This window comes from Protobothrops mucrosquamatus, unplaced genomic scaffold, assembly GCF_001527695.2.
Source record: "Protobothrops mucrosquamatus isolate PMUCROS unplaced genomic scaffold, P.Mucros_1.0 scaffold1680, whole genome shotgun sequence".
NCBI classification, from domain to species: domain Eukaryota; kingdom Metazoa; phylum Chordata; class Lepidosauria; order Squamata; family Viperidae; genus Protobothrops; species Protobothrops mucrosquamatus.
In genome coordinates, this window is record NW_015387836.1 from 170,971 (window position 1) to 187,713 (window position 16,743).

The following is a 16,743-nucleotide window of genomic DNA, read 5'->3' on the forward strand; positions in this document are numbered from 1 at the left end:
CCGCCCTGAGTCCGCAAGGAGAAGGGCGGGATATAAATATAATAAACAACAACAACAACAACATAGGCCCCGTTGTTCAATATCCAGGGACTGTGGGAGTCATAATCCACCATTTCTAAAGGAAATCAGGCTGCTTTCCTCAACTTAAGTAGGACATTTTGCATGTCTAATTTTAGTCTATGATTATGAGTTAGGGTTTTGGATATTATCCCATTATGTTTATGTGTGAATTTTATTTTTTGATCTGCTGGAGTTACCTATTTGTGCTTAATGTAACTTTACCCAATGGGTGTGATTTTTGATTATAAGTCTTCTGTACAGAAAGCTGTATACAACTAAACCCAATATTGTTGGGTGGGTGGGTGAATATTTTTAAATAGAGAAGAAGTTTTACTTCACATGTACTTGATGCAATTAATTTTAGAAGATGCCCTAAGAAAAAGTCAGTGTTGAAGAATTGTTTCAAATTGTGGTATTGGGGAAGAAATCTGAGAGTCCCTTGGATTGCAAGGAAATGAAATCAGTCAATCAAATCAAAGGCAGTAGATAATATAGTGATAGAGCAACTAGCATTAGAAGGAACTGGATATCACTTTGGGAAATGGAATTCAACATTTGGGAAGATCTAAGAATGTTTTAAACTAAGTGCATTAAGTCTATATGAAGTATCCTACACCACCATCACATATTGTTTTACCTAGAATCAGTAGCAAATTAAGTCCATGTTATCTGATGGTTTGCCAGAGAATTTTGGTAGCACAGTTGTGGATTGGTAGCTTTTAATGTCACTATACAAGCAGCTAACTTTCAGACAACTATCTTTATGCACTTGATAAAAATGCCAACAGCCTTCATTTCCAGGTCAGGAAGTGGGTTTAGAAGAGAAGACTTAATTTAGATGTTATGGTCCAAATATAGAGGCTCTGTTGGCCATGTTAGACTCAGAGGCTAACTATTTCTTATCTTGATTCCATAGCAAATGTGGTGGGTTGGCAAATTCTTGTCATCTTGGCATATTCTCTCAGGATTGCTCTGTAGCTATTTGAAAATTACAACCATATAAGCAAGGAGATCAAACTAGTCAATCTAAAGATCTGGAAGGACAGATCCTGAAGCTGAAGCTCAAATACTTTGGCCACTAAATGAGAAGAGAGGACTCATTGGAAACAACCCTAATGTTGAGAAAGATAGAAGGCAAAAGGAGAAGGGGATGGTGGAGAATGATATGGTTAGATAGTGTGATCAACGCAATGAACATGAACTTGGGCAAACTCTGGGAAACAGAGAAGAATTGGGGGGCTGGCATGCTATGATCCACGGGGTTGTGAAAAGTTGGCCACAATTTATCAACTGAACAACAACCTGTCATGCCCACAGAAGTCCATTACATCTCTTTACAACACCCCAAATTAGAGTTCTGTATCTACATCTGCAAGGAGACAATGGAAAGTTGGAAATATTTGCAAGAGAACACAACCCAAAAATAACAGAAGCACCTTCTACACCTCCCACAATAAGGAAAACTCAATGTCCTTGCATGAGTTTGTCACTATAGTCAGGCTGGGTCAAAATGATAAGCATTTATCCACAAAAGGTTGAGTCTCTCTTGATAGTGTCAGATTAACTACAGGTTGCCCTTGCTTTACAACCACAGCTGAATCCAAAATTTTCATTGCTAAGCAAGACCATTGTTAATTGATTTTTGCCCTATTTTATGACTTTTCTTGTCATAATTGCAGTTGTTAAGTTAGTAACATGGGTTGTTAAGTGAATCTGGATTCCCCATTGACTTTGCTTGTCAGAAGATTGCAAAGGGTGGTCACATGACCCTGGACCCTACCAATGCATGCCAGTTGCCAAGTGTCCAAATTTTGATCACGTGACCATGGGGATGCTGCAAAGGATGTAATTATGAAAAATGGTCATGTCACTTTTTTTGGTGCTGTTGTAACTTTGAATGGTCACTAAGGGCTATCTGTAATGGGATCTATAACACTGACCAAGTTGATGGCACAGCAACCAAGATCCAACAGAACCCTGCAAATTATGACAACTCCCAATACCTGGCCATCATGCTAACTATGATGGGTCTAGGACAGGGGTGTCAAACTGCCGGCCCACGGGCCGGATGCGTCATCCAGAAGCCGCACCCACCCATTGCTGGCAATGGCAAAACCGTCCCAATACATTGCGTGATGTTACGTGATGTCGCGAGTTTGACATGTCTGATCTAGGACAACTCACTAAGGCCAACTTGCCATGGGACAACTCACCATGGCCAATTCACCACAAGACAAGAGTTACAATGATATGAAATAGATGGAATAGAATAATTAAAGAAAGGATGCAAGAGGAAGGACAAAATGAAACGTGAATGACAAAAATTAAAATACTTTTAAAATTATTTTAAATAATTATATTGAATTGTTGAATTGTCCCAGGGCGAGTTGTCAACAGCGAGTTGGCCATGGTGACTTGACCACAGCAAGTTATCCCATTCCGAACTATAAAACCCTCAATTCCTTTTTGGAGGAATGCAATCAACACTGAGACAGCCAATAACGAACCTGAGCCTATCAGAAAAACAAGGCGGTATGATTTCTGAAAAGTCTGTATTTGAATTTGATCCACATTTTTTCACATAATAAGTAAATAGGCAAGAGCAATCCTTGATGAAATTTGACCCAAATTTCATCAAGGCAAAGGAGCACTAGGCTGCCAGCTGCCAGTAGTCAAAATGGGATGTTGAAGCACAGACCCTTGGCCACACCTCCTTCGCCCCCTGCCACCCACCTCAGCCCATTTACAGCCAGCTTCCCTCCTCCACTGGCTCTCCCCCAGCCATTATCCACAACCAATGGGCTCCTGGCCCTCTGCCTATCGCTCTTCAGCCGGATCCATTTGCCCAGACACCATTTGACCCTAGCCTTTGGCTGCATGGGACAAATAGCTCGCAGCCAATCAGCGGCTGCTACTCCCGCCACCACTCCCCCTCCCTCTGGTCCTGGTGACAGATCTGCAAGGCCCCAAAACTTGCGGAGCAGCCACAGTACTTTTTTAAAAAAAATCTTGCATTGCACGCTGCGCCCCCCCAGCCCCTGCGATCGCCCATCACCCATCGCACACTGCCCCCATAGCATCATGGCTTCTGCCTGCCATCCGATTGGCTGGGGGCTATTTTTCCCTTGCAGCCAAAGGCCAGGGTCAAATCCTGTCTGGCCCCAGTTTGAAGGCAGTGGTGGGATTCAGCCAGTTCGCACCACTTCAGCAGAACTGGTAGCTAATTTTTTGTTGCCCAGGCCCAGAATGGACTTCCGGAAGCGGCATCCACACAGAGAACTGGTTGTTCACATATTTGAATCCCAGCACTGAACGTGTGTAATGTTACATGCTATCACGGCCAGGGGCAGAGGGCCAGGGGCCCATTGACCGTGTAGAATGACCAGGGGAGGGCCAGCAGAGGAGGAAACCTGGCTGTAAATGGGCTGAGACGGGTGGCAGGGGGTGAAGGAAGCACGGCCAAGAGTCCATGACTTAACATCCTAAACCCGCTAGTTGTTGTTCTTACAGTAAAAAGATAACAAAGACCACAAAATCAGAGGTTTGCATTTCCTACAGCTTAGGACCAGACACTTTTTTTTCATTCCTGAATTATACCTTTAGAGAAAAAGATGGCTTTCAGTTAGTTGATGTCACCAGTATTGATTTTTGTGAACCAAAATTAATGGCACAGATTCTTGTTTTTATTGCTTCGGGGTCAACTGACTTAAAGAATACAGTCTACTTGTGATTCTTCCTACATTTATTGTGTTACAGCAAAACAATTCTTGCATCCCTTTTATTCTTTCAGGCATGAAAGTGCCTCCTGGATGATTAGAAATATAAGAACAATGTAGTTTGGATCCATGTCAGCTTCACTATTTTCTATTCCACTTCCACTTTAATCTGTGATTAAATAACAGCCACTCAAAATTGTATATTGAAATACAGCGCTGAATACAGATTTTGAACATAAGTTCTCTTTAAAGAAAAATATCCATCTGATCTTTGAACATGCATTCCTACATTCTTACAGATACAGTTTTTCCCCCAAAATATTTCACTACAGCTTTTTTTTCCCAAAGCAATGAAACAAGTATCATTACAACAAACAAGCACTAGGAAATTTGATAAGGCAAGAAACCATGGATGGAAACTAATCAAGGAGAGAAGCAACCTAGAACTAAGGAGAAATTTCCTAACAGTGAGAACAATTAACCAGTGGAAAGGACTTGCCTCCAGAAGTTGTGGGTGCTCCAACACTGGAGGCTTTTAAGAAGACACTTGACAGCCATTTGTCCAGAATAGTATAGGGTCTCTTGCTTGAGCATGGGGTTGGACTAGAAGACCTCTAAGGTCCATTCCAATGCTGATATTCTGTTAAAATCTGAGGTAAAAGGGTTAAAAAGAGAATGAGAGCAATAGAACCATTTACTAAAAATTGATCTTAAGATCATTAAAACCTTACTTGGTATATCATAGAGGAGAAGTCATTCCATACAATGCCACCACAATGAGCACCACTCCCTAGGAACCCATTCTGTGAGTTGAAGACTTCCCCTGAAGTTCATATCAGTCAAATATGCTCCTTTGTGTATTCAAAAACTACACATTCAGTTAATCCAACTACAGTCTTCAGTGGGTGCCCTCAGCTTGTAGAATGGAGTCCTGGAGATGGTCTTCTCATCAGAATAACAGAATAGCAGAGTTCGCAAGGACTTTGGGGGGGGGGTGTCTTCTAGTCCAATCCCCCTGCTCAAGCAGGAGACCCTATACCCTTTCAGACAAATGGCTATCCAATCTCTTCTTAAAAACCTCCAGTGATGGAGCACCCAGATTGTCTGAAGGCAAGCCATTCCACTGGTTAATTGTTCTGTCAGTAAATGTTAGCAAATAAATAAAATGATAAAATACATATGACCTTACATACGTGTACAGACATTTGTTTGGGAATCATTGTCATCAGCTTCCATTCAACTCAAAAAGAAATGAGGGATCCAAATAATCCAAAGTTTTTTTTAAAAAAGAGATTTATTTTTGTTTTTTTTACTAGCAATACTTTTATCACCATTAAGATGCTTTGGTACATTTAGTTTGAAGAAGGAGCACAACACTGAGGAGGAGAATCTAGCGTTATTGCAACAATTGTTGGGTACCTGCTTTACAAGAAAGAGGGAAGCTGAACAATGAGAAAACATATAGAAGTTGAAGGCTACAAGGCAGCAAATCCTAGAGATCTGATTGGCTGGACAGTTTGGGGAAACTAGGCAGGTCCTTTGTCTGCGTAGCTGAGCTTAGTTCTATTATGAACCTAAATGGGCCTTTTTATATATATATAAATTTTATTAAGTACAAAAGGAAAAAAGAAATTAAAAAACATTGAATGTAGTGTATCATCCTTGACATCTATCTTTGTCTAATCATTCCATACTGTACATATAAGAATAAATATTATATATTTATATGCAGCTATACATTTCTGATAATCTTCCTCTACTTATATCCCTTCTATTGACTTCCTTCTTTTTTCCCTCCATTTGTAAAATTTATTCCAAATTAGGTAGTATTCTGTTTCCTCCTGGTTTTTTAATTCTTTAGTCATTTTATCCAATTCTGCGCAATACAAAATTTTTCTTATTAGCGCATCTCCGCTAGGGACTTCAGTTGCTTTCCAATTTTGGGCAAACAAAATTCTTGCCGCCGTTACCACATGTATAATTAAATATGTATCATCTTTGTTTATATTTTTTTCTAATATTCCTAGTAGTAGCATCTCTGGTTTATATTGGATTTTTTGACCCGTCATTTCTGTTATCCGTTTCCAAACCCTAAGCCAATAAACCTGTACTTCTTTACAAGCCCTAAATGGGCCTTTCAAGAAGACAACAGAACTGGGGAAGTCAATTGCTATGGAGATGGGATGTTGAGACAATGAGGGGGCGTGTCCCTGATGGAGGATGGAATCTTGAGGTTTTCATCTTGATAAAAGGTAAAGATGTTCTTGACCAATCACATTTGACTCTAGGGGGGAAAGCGCTCATCTCTGTTTCTTAGCCGAGGGACCCAGCATTGTCCGAAGATGCTTCCGTGGCCATGTAGCCAGTATGACTGTATACTGAGGTGCACAGAACACTGTTACCTTCCCACTGAAGTGATATCTATTTACCTAGTTGCACTTGCATGCTTTTGAACTGCTAAACGGGCAGGAGTTCACCCTGTCATGTGACACTTCGGTCTCCAACTGCCAACTTTTGGGTGGACAAGTCCAGCATGTTAATAGGCTGCAATTCTCTTGTAAGGGCTGTCTGTGGTCTGTGCTATGAGCTGGTGAGGAGGCATTTATGTATGTATGTATGTATGTATGTATGTATGTATGTATGTATGTATGTTTAGGTGCGATTGCAAGGGGCTTTGTCTAGGGGCAGGCAGTATGAATACTGGGGGTCATTCCCAATAGTTTTATTGCAAAATATTTAGGTTAGGTGAGGTTATTAGATTTTTATTCCATCTTTGTTATTTTATAACTAATTCAAGGCAGTGAACATAATACTCCTTCCTCCTCCTATTTTCCTGACAACAATAACCCTGTGAGGTGAGGTGAGTTGAGAAAGAATGACTGGCTCAAGGTCACCCAGTCAGCTTTCATGCCTAAGGTGGGACTAGAATTCACAGACACCTGGTTTCTAACTCCAGCACCTTAACCACTACACCAAAATTATATTATATTGATAAAACTAATACTAGAACCCAATACAAAAATACATTAAAAACAAAAAAACAAAAAGTATTAAAGTGTAGGGGGAAAAAACCAAAAAGAAAATCTCCTCCCCAAAAAGATAATAAAAGAAATAGGAGGGGTCCTTAGTGCTTCTCTAAGTCTGGTTGTTTTCTTGCAGATGTTTCTTTACCCAAGGTAGATGACATCATCAGTGCTAGTAAAGTGTGTGGTTTGCTCTCAATTTATATTCTATACTCAGCGAGTAGTCCTCAATGGTACTACATCCACATGTAGAGAAGTAAGCAGTGGGGTATCACAAGGTTCCGTCTTAGGCCCAGTACTCTTCAATATCTTCATAAATGACTTAGATGAGGGAATTGAAGGGGAACTCATCAAATTTGCAGATGACCCTAAAGGAGTAGCCAACACCCCAGAAGACAAGCTCAGGATCCAAAAAGATCTTAACAAACTTGAACAATGGGCCCCATCCAACAAAATGAATTTTAATGTGGAGAAAAGCAAAGTTTTACATTTAGGCAGAAAAAAACCAAAGGTACAAATACAGGTTAGGGGATACCTGGCTCAAAAACAGTAACTATGAGAGGAACCTTGGAGTCCTAGTGGACGATCACTTGACTATGAGCCAGCAGTGTGCAGCAGCAGCCCAAAAAAGCTAATACAATCCTGGGTTGTATAAACAGAGGCATAGAATCAAGATCATGTGAAGTATTAGTACCGCTTTATAAAACCCTAGCAAGACCACACNGAGAGAGAGAGAGAGAGAGAGAGAGAGAGAGAGAGAGAGAGAGAGGGAGGGAGAGAAAGAGGAAATTTGATAAGGCAAGAAACCATGGATGGAAACTAATCAAGGAAAGAAGCAACCTAGAACTAAGGAGAAATTTCCTAACATTGAGAACAATTAACCAGTGGAAAGGACTTGCCTCCAGAAGTTGTGGGTGCTCCAACACTGGAGGCTTTTAAGAAGAAACTGGACAGCCATTTGTCCAGAATGGTATAGGGTCTCTTGCTTGAGCATGGAGTTGGACTAGAAGACCTCTAAGGTCCATTCCAATGCTGATATTCTGTTAAAATCTGAGGTAAAAGGGTTAAAAAGAGAATAAGAGCAATAGAACCATTTACTAAAAATTGATCTTAAGATCATTAAAACCTTACTTGGTATATCATAGAGGAGAAGTCATTCCATACAATGCCACCACAATGAGCACCACTCCCTAGGACCCCATTCTGTGAGCTGAAGACTTCCCCTGAAGTTCATATCAGTCAAATATGCTCCTTTTGGTATTCAAAAACTACACATTCAGTTAATCCAACTACAGTCTTCAGTGGGTGCCCTCAGCTTGTAGAATGGAGTCTTGGAGATGGTCTTCTCATCAGAATAACAGAATAGCAGAGTTGGCAACGACTTTGGGGGGGTGGGTCTTCTAGTCCAATCCCCCTGCTCAAGCAGGAGACCCTATACCCTTTCAGACAATTGGCTATCCAATCTCTTCTTAAAAACCTCCAGTGATGGAGCACCCAGAATGTCTGAAGGCAAGCCATTCCACTGGTTAATTGTTCTGTCAGTAAATGTTAGCAAATAAATAAAATGATAAAATACATATGACCTTACATACATGTACAGACATTTGTTTGGGAATCATTGTCATCAGCTTCCATTCAACTCAAAAAGAAATGAGGGATCCAAATAATCCAAAGTTTTTTTTAAAAAAGAGATTTATTTTTGTTTTTTTTACTAGCAATACTTTTATCACCATTAAGATGCTTTGGTACATTTAGTTTGAAGAAGGAGCACAACACTGAGGAGGAGAATCTAGCATTATTGCAACAATTGTTGGGTACCTGCTTTACAAGAAAGAGGGATGCTGAACAATGAGAAAACATATAGAAGTTGAAGGCTACAAGGCAGCACATCTTAGAGATCTGATTGGCTGGACAGTTTGGGGAAACTAGGCAGGTCCTTTGTCTGCGTAGCTGAGCTTAGTTCTATTATGAACCTAAATGGGCCTTTTTATATATATATATAAATTTTATTAAGTACAAAAGGAAAAAAGAAATTAAAAAACATTGAATGTAATGTATCATCCTTGACATATATCTTTGTCTAATCATTCCATACTGTACATATAAGAATAAATATTATATATTTATATGCAGCTATACATTTCTGATAATCTTCCTCTACTTATATCCCTTCTATTGACTTCCTTCTTTTTTCCCTCCATTTGTAAAATTTATTCCAAATTAGGTAGTATTCTGTTTCCTCCTGGTTTTTTAATTCTTTAGTCATCTTATCCAATTCTGCGTAATACAATTTTTTTCTTATTAGCGCATCTCCGCTAGGCACTTCAGTTGCTTTCCAATTTTGGGCAAACAAAATTCTTGCCGCCGTTACCACATGTATAATTAAATATGTATCATCTTTGTTTATATTTTTTTCTAATATTCCTAGTAGTAGCATCTCTGGTTTATATTGGATTTTTTGACCCGTCATTTCTGTTATCCATTTCCAAACCCTAAGCCAATAAACCTGCATTTCTTTACAAGCCCTAAATGGGCCTTTCAAGAGGACAACAGAACTGGGGAAGTCAATTGCTATGGAGATGGGATGTTGAGACAATGAGGGGGCGTGTCCCTGATGGAGGATGGAATCTTGAGGTTTTCATCTTGTTAAAAGGTAAAGATGTCCTTGACCACTCACATTTGACTCTAGGGGGGAAGCGCTCATCTCTGTTTCTTAGCCGAGGGACCCAGCATTGTCCGAAGATGCTTCCGTGGCCATGTAGCCAGTATGACTGTATACTGAGGTGCACAGAACACTGTTACCTTCCCACTGAAGTGATATCTATTTACCTAGTTGCACTTGCATGCTTTTGAACTGCTAAACGGGCAGGAGCTCACCCTGTCATGTGACACTTCGGTCTCCAACTGCCAACTTTTGGGTGGACAAGTCCAGCATGTTAATATGCTGCAATTCTCTTGTAAGGGCTGTCTGTGGTCTGTGCTATGAGCTGGTGAGGAGGCATGTATGTATGTATGTATGTATGTATGTATGTATGTATGTTTAGGTGCGATTGCAAGGGGCTTTGTCTAGGGGCAGGCAGTATGAATACTGGGGGTTATTCCCAATAGTTTTATTGCAAAATATTTAGGTTAGGTGAGATTATTAGATTTTTATTCCATCTTTGTTATTTTATAACTAATTCAAGGCAGTGAACATAATACTCCCTCCTCCTATTTTCCTGACAACAACAACCCTGTGAGGTGAGTTGGGTTGAGAAAGAATGACTTGACTCAAGGTCACCCAGTCAGTTTTCATGCCTAAGGTGGGACTAGAACTCACAGACACCTGGTTTCTAACTCCAGTACCTTAACCACTATACCAAAATTATATTATATTGATAAAACTAATACTAGAACCCAATACAAAAATACATTAAAAACAAAAAACAAAAAGTATTAAAGTGTAGTAAAAAAAAAACAAAAAGAAAATCCCCTCCCCAAAAAGATAATAAAAGAAATAGGAGGGGTCCTTAGTGCTTCTCTAAGTCTGGTTGTTTTCTTGCAGATGTTTCTTTACCCAAGGTAGATGACATCATCAGTGCTAGTAAAGTGTGTGGTTTGCTCTCAATTTATATTCTATACTCAGCGAGTAGTCCTCAATGGTACTACATCCACATGTAGAGAAGTAAGCAGTGGGGTATCACAAGGTTCCGTCTTAGGCCCAGTACTCTTCAATATCTTCATAAATGACTTAGATGAGGGAATTGAAGGGGAACTCATCAAATTTGCAGATGACCCTAAACTGACAGGAGTAGCCAACACCCCAGAAGACAAGCTCAGGATCCAAAAAGATCTTGACAAACTTGAACAATGGGCCCTATCCAACAAAATGAATTTTAATGTGGAGAAAAGCAAAGTTTTACATTTAGGCAGGAAAAAACCAAAGGTACAAATACAGATTAGGGGATACCTGGCTCAAAAACAGTAACTATGAGAGGAACCTTGGAGTCCTAGTGGACGATCACTTGACTATGAGCCAGCAGTGTGCAGCAGCAGCCCAAAAAAGCTAATACAATCCTGGGTTGTATAAACAGAGGCATAGAATCAAGATCATGTGAAGTATTAGTACCGCTTTATAAAACCCTAGCAAGACCACACCTGGAATACTGTAACCAATTTTGGTCACCATATTACAAAAAAGATGTTGAGACTCTGGAAAAGTTTCAGAGAAGAACAACTAAAATGATAAAAGGCCTGGCAACTAAAATATATGAAGAACGGCTGCAGGACTTGGGTTGGCTAGTCTAAAGAAAAGAAGAAATAGGGGTGATAAGATAGCAGTATTCCAGTATTTGAGGGGCTGCCACAAAGAAGAGGGCATCAAATTATTCTCCAAAGCACCAGAGGGTAGGACAAGAAAGAATGGTTGGAAACTGATCAAAGAAAGAGCCAACCTGCAATTAAGGAGAAAGTTCCCAACAGTGAGGACAATTAACCAGTGGAATAGCTTGCCCCCAGAAATCACTGGAGGTTTTCAAGAAGAGGCTAGACAGTCATTTGTCTGAGATGGTATAGGTCAGTGGTGGCAAACCTATGGCATGCATGCCAGAAGCGGCACTCGGAGTCCTCTCTGTGGGCACACATGCCATTGTCCCAGCCTTGCCTCCCCCACAATCCCCTCCTCACCAGCAGCCCCCCTGGAGGAGAGTCACCCCCGAGCATGGCCCATGCGGACCAGCGCAGCCAAGGACATGGCAGCCAGGCAGCGTAGACAAGACTCTGTTCTCATGCCCCATCGTGCACAGTTGATGCTGCGGGGCGTGGGCAGAAAGCGTGGCTGCCATGGCGCTGCTGGGCTTCCTGGGCAATATGCAGCAGGCCCTAGAGGCAGTGAGTGGCCCTGCGGGCAGGTGGGGCATGGGACAGGGCAGGGGGTGGACAGGGGGTGGAGCAGGGGCGGGGCCAGTTTTGGGCACTCGGTCTCTAAAAGGTCCGCCATCACTGGTATAGGTTTTCCTGCTTGAGCAGGAGGGTAAACTAGCAGACCTCCAAGGTCCCTTCCATCTTCTATTCTATTCTATTCTATTCTATTCTATTCTATTCTAGTCTAGTCTAGTCTAGTCTAGTCTAGTCTAGTCTAGTCTAGTCTATTGGCTTTCCCTGTCAGTGTTGGTGGGAGTAGACTTGGTGGTTCTTTGGTTGTGCTGTTTATTGTTAGCTTGTCAGTTCCTTGATTGGAGTATTAACATCAGACCAACAATCAAGAAGTAAACAATACCCCAATCAAGGAATAGCCCAACCAAAGAACCTCCAAAATAACTCCCATTGACCTAATTGGGTAATGAAATGACTGCAAGAAAACAATATAGTTCAGAGAACATGAAGGATCCTTCATTTCAACCCTGAGTTACAAATATTTTCCTTTATTGGTAAAAAGAAAATTCCCCTTCCTTCCCAGCAAGTATATTCAACATTAACAACCTTTCACTCTCACTTAAAATGCAACCACGCACATCTTAATTCCGTACCTCATCCCATTTTCTGTAAAGTCATCTCTAATTCTTCAGCTCCCCTTATTAATCAGCAAAGGTCCAGGAGGGTCAATAGTGGATTTGACCTGGTTATGTCCAAAACACAGGAATCCAGAGGAGGCAATATCCAATTTCTTTACTTTCTGCCCTTTAGAGTTTGTTGGAGAATTTCTCCTTCCCACTGAGTAAACGCGAAGAGGTTATTCACCCCATTTCTCTGCCCACGAATGGGGCAGAGACTTCTGAAAGTCAATTTGTGCCCTGCTTAAGGAACAGAAGGAGAAATCCTTCAGTTCTCCCTTTTGAAATGGTTCTTCTAAAGCCACCAAGACCCGTTTTAAAATTGAGTCTCTGTCCCCCGAGCGAGTTCAAAGCTCTCACTTGGAGCTATCCTATTAAGAGTTGGAAGCACAGCATCATCATTTCATTCTGAGTCCTTACTTCTTGTAGGGAAATGTAACGGCCACATCAATCTCCCCCGGCCAGAAGCAAACATGGCAGGATAACCATGCTGAGTTGCCTCCTGGGCCTCATTTTTTTCCCTCCCTGGGTTTCATAGCAAGGTACAAAGGCTGCTGCCTAGGCTTATAATTTGATTGTAATGAGTGATGGCATCTGTTCCTCAGAAATCCCATTTGGTTCTGAGGTTAGCACATGCCATGGATGGCCATGAGAGCATTAAAGGCAAGTACACCCCATAGGCGGCTGGGCCAGAAAGATTAGGATTTGATTTATATCATTAATAAAGGACGAGTCTTCCCTCCCTCCCTCCTTTTCTGTGTGCACAATACTGGATGAATTTAGGACAGCAAGATGTCATCCACTCTATACCTGTCTTCGGGCTCTGTGGGAATTGCAACTCATAATTCAAAGGGATGAAAACACGGCTTCACGACTTTGAAAATGGATATGCCACTTTTTCAATTTCGGCAAGAAGACTCCAGGCTGTTCTGCCTTTTAGAACATTGGCAGTACGAGTTGTAATTGCCTTGCTCTGCTCTGCTCCAGTCCAACCCCATTTGAAGCACAGGATCCAATTCTAGGCCCTGAAACTCAAAACAGGCGGTGACAAACTGGGAGTGAGTGAGACAGTGAGGAGTCTGGAAATCAGGTCCTAGGTACCATTTCAGACAAATGGTTGTCCAGTGTCTTATTAAAAACCTCCAGTATTAGAGCACCCACAACTTCTGGAAGCAAGTGATTAATTGTTCTAATTGTCAGGAAATTTCTCCTTGGTTCTAGGTTGGATCTCTCCTTGATTAGTTTCCATCCGTTGCTTCTTGTCCTGCCTTCAGGCGCTTTGGAGAATAGGTTGATCCCCTCTTCTTTTGGCAGCCCCTGACATATTGGGACACTGTTATCATGTCACCCCAAGTCCTTCTTTTCATTAAACCAGACATAGCCAATTCCTGTAACCATTCTTCATATGTTTTAGCCTCCAGTCCCCTAATCATCCTTATTGCTCTTCTCTGAAATCTTTCTAGAATTGGCACTGTTTCTAGAGAACATTAGGAGGGACCTTCTGAGTGCATAGGCTGCCAGTCAATGACACAGATTGCCCCATGAACTGATGGGTTTCCTTCACTAGACATGTAAAAAGCTAATGGCAGAGAGGGGGGTGAATAGGGACAACAGTTTCTAGAATGTCCAGATGCCTAAACTCATTGTGAATTTGCATAGATGTACCAAACACATACACACACCGGGATATCATAGGACATAATTTAGTGAAGAAATAAGGTTAAAATGGAACAAAGCTAGCATTAAATGAAAGGCTGCCAAAAATGAGATTGTCTCCCCTCTGGATTTAGACTGGGCAGTTAGCTTTTACCAAAATATCAAAGAAAGAATAGAAAATCAGGAGCTCACCAGATGTTGTCAGATACGATTCCAAGTGCCCTTGCCAGTTGGCTAAACCATCTAGGCTGATGGAAGTTGGAATCCAACCATCTCTGGAGGATACAAGTTCACTAACCAGGCTTTAAACTGGAGATGAGCAACCTACAGCTTTCAAGCCAAATGCATCACTATGAGTTGAGTTCATATGGAAACCTATTTGTGAGTCATCAAAAAAGCAATCTATTCCATCTGTAGCAACCTTTATATTAAATAGGAAGGTGTGTGTGTGTGTGTGTGTGTGTGTGTGTGTGTGTGAGAGAGAGAGAGAGAGAGAGAGAGAGAGAGAGAGAGAGAGAGAGAGGGGAAAAAGAGAGAGAGGTACATTCCCCAATATACAGGTAGTCCTCAACTTACACCAGTTCATTTAGTGACTGTTCAAAGTTACAACGGCACTGAAAAATATGACCTATGGCCATTTTTCACAGTTATGACCTTTGCAGCATCCCCACGATCATGTGATCAAAATTCAGATGCTGGTTCACATGTATGATTCTTTCTGTGTTCCAAGATCATGTGATCAAATTTTGCAACCTTCTCACAAAGCCAAGTCAATGGGGAAAGCCAGATTCACCTAACAACTAGATTACTAACTTATCAACTGTAGTGATTCATTTAACAACTGATGGCAAGAAATGGGGCAAAACTCAGTTAACAAATTTGGAGCTCAATTGTGGCCGTAAGTCGAGCGCTACCTGCATTTTTTTCCTGCAAGATTTCTTTTCCCATTCAATCATCTCGAGTTCTTGGATGCTGCCTGGACTAAGTCACTGCAGTTTTCTTGAGAAGGTTTTTTAGAAGTGGTTAGACATTGCTCCCCTCCAAAAAGAGAGAATGATTGGCCCAAGATCACCCAGCTGCCTTCATGCCTAAGGCAGGATTAGAAGTCACATTCTCTGTTTTTTGGGCTGATTGTCATGCCCCAAACCAAGAATGACATGTCAATTCTTCAAAGTTGAATTCTTTATTGTTTTCACACCTATAGACAGAATCTTGTCAGTCTGAGGATTCTACTGTCTGCAAGCTACAATATAATCTGGGAAGTATTAGAGAGGTTTCAGTTGGATATCAACACTCTCAGGCACCAAGGAATGCATTACTTTGTAATCAGTATCTAACAGCACTACATTAAGAAGATATGGTTGTACAGAAAGTAATTTTTCCATGTGTGTGACATGAAATCCTGGCTTTAAATAATGAAGTGAAAAGAAGGACCAGGCAAGATATGATAGCAGTGTTCCAATATTTAAAGGGCTGCCACAAAGAAGAGGGGGTCAATCTATTCTCGAAAGCATCCAAAGGCAAGACAAAAAAAAAAATGCATGGAAACTAATCAAGGAGAGAAGCAACCTAGAACTAAGGTAAAATATCTTGACAGTAGGAACAATCAACCAGTGGAACTACTTGCCTCCAGAAGTTGTGGGTGCTCCACAGTGTGGGATTCAAATATGTGAGCAACCGGTTCTCTATGTGGATGCCACTTCCAGAAGTCCATTCTGGGCCTGGCAATAAAAAATTAGCTCCCAGTTCTGCCGAACTGGTGTGAACCGGCTGAATCCCATCACTGGAGATTTTAAAGAAGAGATTGGACAACCACCTATCTGAAATTATATAGGGTCTCTTGCTGTCTAGGGGATTGGAATGGAAGATCTCTAAGTTACCTTCCAACTCTGATATTCTATGTTTTTTTTCACCAAATTACAATTGACATTGTATTGCAGTCAGAACTCTTATGTTGCATGGCCATGTCTAGTTTTTTCTTTGATTCTTCCCTGTTCAAATCTTCATTTAAAAAAGAAAAAGAAATCCTAATCCCTCCCAAAGCTAACCTCAACACACTCTGCATACAGCTTTCCTCTGCTTCTCTATCTGCAGGTGTAATATTGGTGTTAGGCATAGGATTAAATAGATCCTCCTCTTCTCATCTGGTGCCCATGTAAGATCTGGCTAAGATCACAGATGAACATGAGTTTAATTCTGCCTGGCATCAAATATTGCATCTCACTGAGGCTTGGCAGGAAGTGCTAATTTGAGATAAAGGCTACAGGTATTAAATCTGAGCTGTGTAACCTTTCATGCTGCTTCCGTAGACAAGGGGGGATATTTGGCATTCAAATTAGGAGCCCTTTGCTCTCAGGAGAAGCTCCTCTAACTTTTGAACTGTAAAATTATGTGATAGAAGGTTGCCTGCCTCTTATTTTTGCCTCTTCTGCTCAACTAAAAAATTGAAAAGCTTGGCTGGGTACAACGAAGGGGAAACTGTTAGCATTTAGGTGCCCGACTTTCACCACATGAAGTATGGAAGATGCCATGAGACATTTATTGTTTGGGGAAGACATTGAGAAAGCTGATCAAAATGACAAAATAAAGACTGTATGGATGTCCAGACAAGCTCTAAGCTGATTTGATTTGCCAGCTGAGTTTTATTTTATTTGGGTTTTTGTTATTTTGTAGGCCACCAAGTGTTATTGTTGTTGGGATTAGAATATGGGCAACTATTTAAGGTCTTTGAAAATAACCAAACAAGAACAAACTTGA